Source organism: Apostichopus japonicus, chromosome 15 (assembly GCF_037975245.1).
Source record: "Apostichopus japonicus isolate 1M-3 chromosome 15, ASM3797524v1, whole genome shotgun sequence".
NCBI classification, from domain to species: Eukaryota; Metazoa; Echinodermata; class Holothuroidea; order Aspidochirotida; family Stichopodidae; genus Apostichopus; species Apostichopus japonicus.
The window spans coordinates 15041346-15054615 of NC_092575.1; the positions used below are offsets into that span (position 1 = coordinate 15041346).

General features: G+C 34.6%; 1 protein-coding gene across 2 annotated transcripts in view; it reads right to left on the reverse strand.

The window, feature by feature from the left end:
• LOC139980519 (TLC domain-containing protein 2-like) overlaps positions 1-13270 on the reverse strand; it is a 59759-nt gene that overhangs the window by 45174 nt on the left and 1315 nt on the right. The window lies entirely within an intron of this gene.

Here is a 13270-nt window from a genome sequence, read left to right on the forward strand (position 1 = left end):
CTTTGGAAGCTCTTGCAAATGGAAGGAAATGTCCTTGATTCTCACAGCTGAAATATTGCTCACAGTTTTGAACTGGTTGGCAATAAGCAGTGTATCAATGAAAACTTCCATTCTGTACCTTCCAACCAGTGTTTGTGGTGTGTTTTTTTCTAACTCAAATGCAGCTTTTCTTGACTTCCATGACTTTACATTCTGAGGAATTTATTAATGTTAGTCAAACTGTTGTTCTCTTCACATAAACAGGAAGTCAAAAATTCCATTCTTAGCACACAACTAGTAGCAAGTAAACTCCCACTGGCAGGAATCTGTGCACAATCTTGCAGTAAACAATTGTCCCTCCGTTACTGGTAACGGAGGGACACTACTTCACTTGTTCTTTACTATAGCATAAAAAGTAGCTAACACCTTGGTTTAACATTTCTTTAGTGGTTAACCCTAAGAAAGTGTTTTATACAAATTATGAAATTTTTCCAGGTTTGAATGACTGAGAAATTAAGAAAAATGTATTTTTTTTTGGTAACGGAGGGACAGGTAACGGAGGGACAAATCAGGTAATTAGCAATTACTGCTAATTGACAAGTTATAGACATTGAAAGGGAATTATACCTGTGATATGCATAATATTGACCATGGCTACTAGGCTGTGTAAGTAATCTTTCTAAGTCATCTTTGTACTAGGAAAAATTTGGTGTTAAAATTATCCCCAGAATTCAAGAATTTTTGGCATAACAAAAGTGCAAATTGGCATGTGTTATATATGTCTATAACTTTTTATTAAATTAGTATATTTTTGTTCTGCAAGCACAATGGTAAAATATAACTCTTTACCTATCTAGCCATACCACATTTGACCATGTTCTGTACATTTCCAATTTCAACCCAATTGTTACATTTCCCTTGACCCTGCCCATATGTACTGTATAAACACATACTGTGTATCCTATATGCAGTACTGTATATCCTGTAAGCTATACTGGTTATATACTGTACTATATATATCCTGTACTGTAATAGTGTATACACAATGACACATACTGGGTATATCCTATATATATCCTGTACTGTATAAGCACATACTGTGTATATCCTGTACTGTATGCTGTACTATATATCCTGTAAGCTATACTGGTTATATAATGAACTATATATCCTGTACTGTATAAGCACATACTGGGTATATCCTGTAATGTATGTGAGATACTGTATCCTACATATGCTGTATTGTATATATCCTGCATGCTATACTGGATGCTGTACTTATACATATTCTGTACAGTATATATCCTGTCCTATACTATATATCCTATACTGTATAATGTATGCTGTACTATATCCTGTACTGTATACATCCTTAACTGTATATACAGTATCCTGTACTATATACTTTGTATCCTGTACTATATATATCCTGTACTGCATATATCCTATACTGTATATGATGTACTGTATGCTAGTACTGTATATATCCTGTACTGTATATATCCTATAATATACATCCTATACTTTATATAATGTACTGAATAAATATGATGTACTGTTTATATTCTATATACACTGCATCTATATGCTGTACTATGTATATCCTATGCTATATGTTGTACTGTACATATCCTGTACTTTATATAATGTACTGAATATGCTCTACTATATGCTGTACTGTGTATAATATATCCTGAACTATATATGTTGTACTGTATATATCCTGTACTATATATGTTGTACTGTATATATCCTGTACTATATATGCTCTACTGTATCCTGTACTGTATATAAAACACTAAAAACAGTATGCTGTTGCTGTTTATCCTGTACAGTATGTATTTTTGATAACAGGAATGAGGGTGTGACTTTGATTCAGCTACCTTCCAGTATTACAATTAGCCAATGTATACAAACCATGTACTGTATATATATAGAACCATGACATTATCATGAAACTTGGAAAATATTACATGGCAATGTCAAAGAAATAGTTGTGAAATCTGAAGAATTGTACATGTACAAATGCTATGGAAAAATATTAGTTTCTCTGAAAAAAATTAGCTGATCATTAGCACATTGAACTTGATAAACTAGATGAAGGGTGCTGATGTACAGTAATGAGGAGACAGGTACAGTTAGTGATGAAGCAAAGAAAAATACTTATTTTGGTCTCTGACTCTCAACATATTGTTAATGTTTATTCCTTGCAGATATAGTTTTTTTATACAAGTTTTTCATTCCTAGTGCTCCGGCCCTCCCATCCTCCCTCCCTCTGTCTTACTCCTTAGTGCTACAGCCCTCGCTCCCTCCCTCTTTCTTACTCCTTCCACCTTGTCCTCCTCCTCTTCCTCCTCAAATCTTTCCTCATCTACAAAATTACAACTGAATCAGATCTGAAAGACCAATTTCCATCGTTTTTTTTTGTAATTAACCTTTAATTTTCAATAAATATTCAATTAGCACAACACACTGTACTGTACATTGCATCAGTGCAGTGCCATTGGAAAATCTGCTTCATTAGTGAAGAAAGTGTATACATACAGAAGATGGTAATGTGTACTGCAAACAGCAAAAGAGGATTAGAGGCTGTACATTGAAAGACAGGTCAGTACAGTAGAAGGGATTTGTTAAGACAAACACTAAGAGATGATTCTAAAGGCACTGAGGGGGCTGCAGCATCCTGCAGCAAAGCTGTGTACTATGACATGTACTCTTTTGTACTGTGCAGTTTCACACAATAGGCACTGTACAATACTGTAGGCACTGCTAGTCTGCCAAAGGCCCATGGCAACCCATATTGTTTGATACTAATTCCATGGCAACCCCTATTGATTGATACTAATTCCAAGGCAACCCTTATTCTTTGATACTGATTTCATGGCAACCCTTATTCTTTGATACTGATTCCATGGCAACACCTATATTGTTTGATACTCATGATTCCATGGAAACCCCTATCGTCTGATACTGATTCCATGACAACCCCTATTGTTTGATACTGATTCCTGTTGCAGATTTTACTGCTGCAGCATTTCTTTTTATTTTATGACATGGGTACTAAAACAGAATCATCCCAATATCATTACAAAAACCATGGTTCCATGTACAGTAAATGCTAGATAATTGTGTACGTTTACCTTATAAAAGTGAATTCAAGTACTACAGTTTACAGTTATGGCTAACTTTAAAGTAATGAACGACATTGCTGCCAATAAAAGGACTGTTTCCCCATCCCAATCCCTCTATCCTGGCCAATAATAAGGTCTTACATTTAAAAGTAACGTTTAGACTCCAGTTTCCCAGAAATATTATTAGCTATTTTTTTAACTGATTTACCTGAAATCCCTACATAAAATGCCAGTTAAATATGAACTGAAAGCAAAACCATTGCTCTTGCTGAAGAAGAAATGACATGAATGTATGCCTGATATACTTGAAATTTTATTGTAGTGTGCCGAGTACTGGCAAATTATACCCCGAATGGAGATAATTAATGCCTGTTAATGTTAAAGTTTTGGAGGTGCTACGTCACTTCATTTACTAGATCGATGAAATAGGAATAAAGTTTGTGCCATGAAAATGTAAACTTGTGACAAAGTGAGAAACGAAAGAACTCAGTAAAACTATTTTTCACCAACCTGTTATAAGCCATCCAAAAGGGTGTAGCGGGATCCATATTTTCATGTTGTCATTCAGCTTTAAACCAGATTTTCTAACCTGGAAGATTTGCTCTCAATGTGACTTCGTGATACGAGAACCGAAGGGATGGTGAAGTCTTCATCTTTGTCCAACGGTTTCAGTTACATCAAATACATTACGGGACGCGTGAGTGGTCATCGTAATGACCACAGACAAATGGCACACATACAGTACTGTTGTATGATACTGTTACTGTAGCTATTCTACAGTCTAAAACCTACAGAAAGAGTTGGATTTAACTGTGATAGTGATATGTAGATATGATATCGAGGTAAACTGCACATAGAATACAGTATATTCTAAAAACTACAAAATCTATAGCCGTTTTGCAAACTTGAAATTTAATAGATCAACCAATATGGAACATAATCATATTGGTGAATTTCCTAATTAATATTCATTTATATAAATTCCCAAATTGATATTCATTTGGTCAAACATCTAGAAGGACGTTTTCATTTGAAATCATATTTGAGTGGTTGATAAAACGTAGAAAAAAAGCAACCAATATTAACAACAGCTGCTCCCAAGAAAACATGACCCCATGAAGAAGAACGTTTACACACTAAACCATCTTTAATACTGTGTACAATAATGAAGATAGTTTTATGCACAACACAAATTGACACACTGTTTAGCAGGGCTTGACAAATTGCATGCAAATAAATAGGCTGCTATTTATTAATTAATTTATTTACTTATTTATTTATTCATGTATGTATTTCATGTATTGTGTTTTAACTTTTTAAGTACCTGTACATGCAGAAAACATTTTAGTGGCAAAAATAAGTTCTAAATGAAAAAGCTTGAACACAGCTATAGAGGAAGAGAACTAATTAGCTTATTAATTCATTGTTATTTATGGCACTCGATATCAGTTGCAGGGACTCATCAAACCTTACATACACAGTGTCAAGGTCTGCTGTATACAGTGGTGTGCCCTAATGCTGCTTCTTGACAGTAGGCTACTAGGCTTACGCTAGTAATATTATGGACGAAAACTAGTAATACTGTATGCCATATTGTAATAATATGTATCATATACTGTACTGCCACTTGAGTTACAGTATGGAATTAAATTTGAAATAGTACAAGCCTAATGTTTCAACTATACTACTGTAGGCTGCTATATCATACTAAAACTGCCATTTTGGTTGTGGATAGGCCTATAGAGATTGGAACAGTAGTGAGATAGTGTTTAACAGTACAGTACTAGTAGCAAAGTGTAGTATAGTAGGATAGTACTGGTAAAGTTGCCATAATTTGGGGTTATGGAAATCTATTAGATGTAATAAAAAACTTGACATTAAAAACACTAGCAGTCTATCAATATAGAAGACTTGTCAATTATACAGTAAGGATTCCAAAACTGCCAGGATTCTAAAAACTGCCATTAAGCAATTATGGTCTTTCATAGAAATATGTATTAGACAATGATATTACAGTAAATACCCTAAACATTAGAACTATAAACCAATTATATATAAATAATGTAGGTTTCTAAAAACTGCCATTTGGGATATTGGTCCAATAAGGAAATGTATTTCCGTACTAAACGCTAGACCCGTAGACTAACCGATTATAAGTAAAACTGAAATTTTGGGGGTTATGGAAAATATATATTAGATAATGAAATAGTTCAGATATTAAAATATAATAATAGAGTACTGTAGATATTTTTATTATACTGTAGGATAATAGTAGCTTCTTAAACTGTCATTTTGGGGGTTATGGAAATTAAAAGGTTTATAACCAAACAGTACTAAGCGGTAATTACTGAACCTACCAGCTACGTAGTGTACTGAACTGTATACATACAATGACTGAATGACATGGACATTAGTTGCCGTCAGAATATATATTTGAAATGCAATGCAATTTGATTTTGGTTTTTCCTTTTATCTTTTAATTCAAGATATTGTAAAATACTGAAAATGCATATATAGATGTTGTTTACAAAATCAGATTTCTTCTCATAAATGTGCAACAATTGAACCACCTAGCATGGTTACCATTTTACATAGCCTGGGACTTTGAATTATTCATGGCACTCTGTCTACAGTAGGTCATTTGTAACAATTGATGCACTTTGCAATTTAAAATGAATCCCACATAAAAATGGAGATATTTTGTTATTCCATCATTGCTAAACTGTAGAGCTGATCACAACAATCTATTCAAGGCTACAAAGTGTGTATACATATATATGTCATTATTTGATACTGGGTTACTAAAGTGTGACATGCATGTTCAAAACTGAATTACACAAAGTTATCTATCAGAGTGCTGATTCTGGTTCTCCGGTGAATGTTGAACACAATTAGTAATGTTAAAAGGTAATACAGTATTAAGAAAGGTGGATTTGAGGCAAATAAAAAGGACAAGTGATGATGTTAACGTATGTTACTCGGTGTCCTACAGTTGTCTATAAACATAGCCCCTTCTCCATTAAAGTGAAGGGGAATATATATGAGCAATGTCAAATGATATCTTATGACACACAAAAAAAATTGAAGTTCTTATCACATTCCATTGTAAGTTAATGAGGCTGATCATTTAGGACACCATAACATACGTTAACAACACAACAGGAATTTGGAGTTAAAGAACTTAGCCACTGGCTCAATGACAAATTTCATCAACTAGTTAGAAAGAGTACCTTAGAACTACATGGAATGAAGTGTTTCCTAGCATGAAAGTTCTCAGTCTTCTCAATAATTTACATTCAAAGTGCATATTGTTAACGTATGTGATGAAGACACCAAAAAATGAGACACCATCACATACGTTAACATATGTTCTAAAACCATGTTTTAGACTCATTGGATGATGGAAATAGTTTAATTCTATTTCAAACATGGTGAAATATTAAGTGAGTTGAATATTCTGTGAGAATTCCTGACATGGGCCTAAAATAGATTTTCACAGTTAACGTATGTTATGCAGGCTAGAAATGAGGACACCACAAACAAATTGTGACTGATACAGAGGAATTGAACTGCTAGCAGTGAAAGAATTGTTTACTATCAGTGTATGTGGGGTGTTGATCAGTTACAAATGTTTTGATATTCAAAACTATCAGTTGATAGTGAAATAATGCCCATTTAACGTACGTTATGTTGAGGACACCGAACAATTTGTACAGTTTAACAACCAATAACAAGTTTTTTTCACATGTATTTTTGAATGAATTTGTCCTCTGAGATGCCATTAGACCTATTCTCAGCATGAGTAGTGAGTTTCTGAGACTTGCAATCCCTAGTACACTACTGTGCAGTGTGTGATTAGGTTATAATCATGAAAAGTTGCCACCAGTTAACGTATGTGATGCAGGAGGACACCAAAAATATGTACGTTAACAAAGATGAAGATCTTTATTTTTCAGCAGTTGATGAGCATGGGTGACTGAAATTTGCAAGTGTAATTGAAGCTCTACTTTCACTTGAATAGAAAATGCAAAGTCAAGGCATAATAACATGGGAAAAACTAAGAAAAGTGCATCTCAATTACAGCCATTTTCATAATGTCACATTTTGGTGTCCAAAATTAGGCCAATTTTTGCAGTAAAACCCTCATAATTTCGCATCCACCCAATGTATGGTTGAATAACTATCTGTGATATCTGATGGTATATTGACACAACCATTGAAAAGGGAAATACAAGCAAAGGGGTATGATGAATGGAAAATTTCAGCAAAATGAAAAAAGGGACATAAAATCTCTCCAGTATCAAATATATGCTTATATACATATTATTCAAGGGTAGTAACAACTTGCTTATCAGAACAGCTTTAAATGAGAGCTATATACAGTATATACTGTATGCCTAATGAAGCAAAAAAACACATTGTTCTCTTTTCTTTCCCTTAAAAGTTCAAGTAGATCAGTGACACCTAACTTTTAGCAAATATTTTCTTAAGATAGTTCAATTTACACAGTTCTTTCAAACAAGGAGGTGCGAGTTGAGTAGCTCAAAGATAGGTCATGTGTTGGGCTTGGTGAGTGTTCACCATAAACCATGCATTTATGACTCTTTATGACTCTGTAACCAAGTTTAAATGGAGAACAGAGTCGGCTTTACTGCAGGGGTTACAAGACCTAACTTGCATGGACACTCAGTTAAGCTGCAATATATTCTCACACCGAGAGCAGATTATGCAACAAGACATTGTGAGCATTACTGGATGGTTCATTTGATACATTCCTCCATGGACACGGATAAAATCCTTGAATGAAAGCAGATTTTATTTCCGAATGTGGCCGTTAATAACATGCATGCTAGAAGGAAGAAATGAGAAGAACATTTGCCATCACCTAACCTTTAAGAAATTCACAGACGCAGTAGTGACACTTGGTGTCAACGTAATAAAGCTTTATACCAATTCATTTACAGCTTTATCATTTTTAAGGTCTTTGTTTTTCTTTATTTTTTCATTTTTTTTGCCTGCTTCTTCAAGATTTCAATTTCATATAATGCAGAGTTTTTTCAATAAAAAGGGAGATATTGTGGGAATACTCTTCAGATTATTAATAGGGAACTTTTGGAAGATAATTAAATGACTACTGTAGCTAGATCTACAGTATAAGACAGATGAAGCATGACAGTAATAGCCCCTCTATTACTGGGATTGAAATTATCTTTTCAAATGGTTGCGAGGTCAAATCCTTCACTGTACAGTATGTGGCTGTAGTATGTGACTCTACCCTAACCATCTTTTCCCCATATCCAACTTTTCTCTACCCATCTTGATCTCCCATTCCCATCCCAACTCTACCCATGGTTATCCTTCTTGCCTAATCCCACCCTACCCATCTATTGTCCACTCTTGCTCTACCCATCCCTACCCATGCACTCTCTACCCATCATTCTACCATTTGCACCACTTCCCTATACCGCTCCTTTCCTCGATGCCACCACCCCCTTTCACCTAATCCTCTTTTTTTCCATTCCTTCTAAGCACCTTCTCCCAATCCCTCTATCTATAGATACACTCCTTGTTACCTCATGCCCACCACCTCTCCAACAAATCAAACACTTGATTTTCTTATTTCTGTTACCATGGTTCAGTAAAAGACTTAAATGTACAGTTACTATCAAATTGATCTCAATGGAAGCACACTGCAAACTGAAACTAAAACTAGAAAATGTACAGAATTTGCTACAAAGTCAAATATCTTGTTTTAAAAGCAAAGATATATTTAACTGCAAATTCAAAGATCAAACATAAATTAGTCAATTCAACTGAAGCCAAGTCACAAACTTCTTACATCTATACATATTTCTACAGTCTCTACACACCGTACAGTACATGCTTCAATGCATTTTTTTTTTTTTTTTTTTAAAGTTCTGCTATAGATACAGCATCAGAAGATGTCCTAGGTGCCTCATGTAGACTCTTGTGTAAATTAGCTCTAGATACTCAATGATAACCTAGTGAGATAACAATGTTGCTTCAAAATCCTTGCACGTTGAAGGTAAACTTTACAAAACTATTTCCTGAACTTTAGTTACCTTTAATCAGCATTGATAATGTCTACTGTACAAGCATGGCATGAAACTTTTCTCAGGATAATATTTAGAGTTCTATTAAATTGGAAAAGTTATATAACAAGTAATATTATAAAGCATATTATGGAAATTCACAGAGCTTGGGCATTAGCAATGGATCAGTTATGTCAACTGACTGTACTGTACATATAGTACAGTGTGGTATTAATAGCCAATTTGTCCTATATTCAGTAAATTTGTTGTGTGTGATAATCTCATTCAAAATCTGTTGAAATGTTTGGAAAAGCTCTTTTTTCCCCCAAGATATACACATTTGAAGTTTTGCTACATCTGGGAAACTCATTAAATACTGTATGTGCAAAATTAAATGTGGAATGTTGTGCTCATCAAAATCTCTTATTTTAGCCCTTAATAAGGTAACCCATAATTATGAGCCCACATATATTGTGACATGTATTCCTCTTTTCATAGAAGACATTAAAATATTTCAAAAAATGTCCTTTGGCCCACTTGTTCCGTGTTCTTGAAACAAAGGTTGTGAAAACAAAGGAATAACACAACAGAAAAAAATAAGTCAGTCACTCCCTTTAAATTATCAATGTCCATAATTAGCTAATTAAAGTTTATTAAACAATAAAACTAGACTTGAGAAAAGACTTGTACAATTGACAATCTTTGATGGATTTTTGATGGGAGTTGCAGCAATTTTCACATACTAATGCCTATTAGAGTGATTAGGACAATGTTGTTCATATATGTGTCCGTAGACCTTTAACTGGAGATCTGACAGCTAAGTATTTTGTCAGTTTGTGTTTATTTAGTTATCATATTATAATTAAAAAAGAGAAGGAAATGGTTCCCAAACTCCTGACATGTTTAGCTACTAAAAAAATTACCTACAGTAGTTATAATAAACCAAGGCATAAACTGGTGCCATATAGACTACATGCAGAATGGATAAATTGCATAACAAATGCAATGTCAAGCAGCTTTTTACGAATAATCATACCATTGTCAGTATGAATGTGAAATGTTCCTAAAGTAACCAAATTTATGAACCTCAAATCTGATAGATCTGGATACAAAATGTGAACACTACGATTACTTCCCTGTAGATATATACTGTATATATGCACCACACAAATTGAAAAGATAATCATCAACATAATATTGGTATCACCATAGAGATCACCATAGAGATCATCTTGTCCATTTAAGGAGTCCAAGAAATACACTTGAGACTATGAGAGTTGAGACATTAAACTTCTAGCTAATATATGCTAAGTAGGTACGCTTATAACTTAAATGCATAAATTGAATCGTTACGAAGCAGAATAGGCATGGTTTGGGGGCTCGTCTGTGATTTTTAATATCAATAAATTGTACATAATTCGACCTTCAGAAATTCAGAAAGGTACATTGTACATAGTACAACAGAAAGTGCAGCTGCATTGCAGTTCAATGCATACATCATACAGGCCTAATGAGCCTGCAGAAGCTCTGTCACGGAATAGCGAGTCTTGCTTGTTGAGGGTCAGTTATACCTACAGTACTTAGCCAATAAACCAAGGCATAAACTGGTGTAATATAGACTAGATGCAGATATGGAGTAATTGCAGAAGAAATGCAATGTCAAGCAGCATTTTATGAATAAAAATGGGGGGGGGGGGGTTGGGGTGGGGAAAGTAACAGGCACTTACGTAGAGGATGGTGATTAATCCCACAGATTTTTCAACCATGGTAATTTAGATTTTACACTTGTTTTTCACATTCCTTTGTAAAAAGTTCAAACTTGCTGGAAGGAGAAACTCAAAGACCACAAATTTTGGTTACTACTGTACCAACATCTGCTTACGAATAATTCTGGGCAGACGTTGGGACAAAAAAAAAACAGTCAGATATTTTTGTAGCTACGGCTAAAACTGGACGAGTATTTCATTGTGCGATTGGATAGTCCGGTCCATCCCTACTTGCAAACCAAAGTTCTATACAGCTGCGTGCAAAATCTAGTTTAATAATTTACAGTAAATTACACAATTTCATGTTGATTGGGTTCATAGATCGAAGCTAGCATTCCTCACAGGGTATGTATACATGTATGGGGTTATTTTCCTACGGGTGGCATTCTGCTAGACAGTGGTCGCATCTTTCATTGAAATTTTATACCGCTCAAGTCTGTTTTGAAAAGTGCTTTTATAATATTGTTCAATCAAGAAATATATGTTCAGCAGCAGACGTACAGTATGCTGTATTCTTTGATCCGCACGCACTTTAAATGACCTTTCTCAGGTTTAAGAAGGAGGGTGTACTGTAAATTATGTGTGTGATGATGTGGGTGGAAGGGAAGGTGGGTGTGTGGGGGAGAGGAGGGGTCTAGGTGGGGAAACTAATGGGCACATTAGAGGATGGTGATTAATCCCACAGATTTTTTAACCATGGTTGTCATGGGTATAATATAATTCCTATTCCAAGTTAAACCTTTAACAAAATCCTTAAAAGTGTTTTATTCTGCACATTTTGTTATTTTCTGTTGATATACTATTGTAATAGTCCAACATTTGTCCATTTCAATGTAAAATTAGTGAATCCCATAACCAATACTATACACATGTATGAAATATTAATTATTCAAAACAATATGTAATATATATTAAGGCAGTGGATATATAGCCGTCAGGCGGTTCCCTATTCCATTTTACTATTTAGCCGTCACTTCAAAACATACCAACAAAAAAAAAATAGAAAAAAATGGGAGAAAAATGGAAAAAAAATGGAAAAAAAATCACAAGTCCGCAAAATTGATAACTGCGCATGTCAGATTTAAGTGACGGCTAAATAGTAAAATGGAATCGGGAACCGTCTGACGGCTATATATCCACTTCGTAATATTAAGTCTTTAAACTTAGGATAACATTGTAAGAAAATGTTACAAACATGATGCTGCAAGCCCTGCGACAGTGTGACAACTTACCTGAAAACCTGATTTTAAATTAATTTGTAAAAAGGCATTTTGCATTAATGATACCTTGCCAACAGTTGGACCAATTCTCCTTGGCGATCTTCTCCAACTGTTAGGCAAATGTATATATTCTGTGGTCTAAGCTACACTACTGTTAGTATAATAATATTTTGCCCAATAATTATTAGCATTAATTACTGCTGTAACAGAGTAACATTGTCAAGGCCTGACTTACGGTAAGCCTATCCTAAGCACAAGTTAGATTAGGGATATGCTACTTGCTAGGCAAAAGTTAAGAACAGGCTAAGCTATAGCACTGACGTTAGGCTAATTGAAATGTCTACAACAAAACTTAAAGAATATCAGAAGGACATACTCATGATAGTAAATCCCTACGACAATTATACACCTTGACATCAAAATCGAATAAGTTCGGCCTTGGCCTAGAACTATAATGTATAGCCTAAACATTAGTGTTCCGGGCCTGGGCACGACTAGTAGGTTTCAGTTGTTTTCCGCATACGTTACTTTCCGCTGATTACTTTCCGCTGAAAAAATTCTTCTGCGGAAAACACCGATTTTTCACTTGCCTGTACACTTTATTTTTCCGCAATTTTGAGATACCAAATTCAGGCAGGATGATTAAAATAACATGAGAAAGTATCAAAGAACGTCGATCAAGGATGGTTAGACTGAGTTCATGTCAGAAAAGTTAAGCTGCTTATAATTTAGAGGAGGCTTGGGGTGTTCGTAATTACGAATTATTAAAGAAGCATATAATACTGGGCAAAGGGACGCCCGCGTTATGAAGGATTGAGTATCTAATTAAGTATTAAATATTCGGGTACCGTTGTTTTCCGCACACGTTACTTTCCGCTGAAACAAAACGGTGTTTTCCGCACACAAATTTGTCAGCGGAAAACAACGTTTTTTTTCAGCGGAAAGTAACGTTTTTTTTTTTTTTGGAGAAACAGAGTAACTTACTGAATTGATTAGGCACATGGAAGGATTTAGGAAGATGGAGAAGATAGGATTTGACTGTAACAGGATAAAATGTAGCTTCGAGACTAGATTTAGGATACAGTAGCTAAGGTTGTACTTGTAGCTTAGGCTGTAAGGCT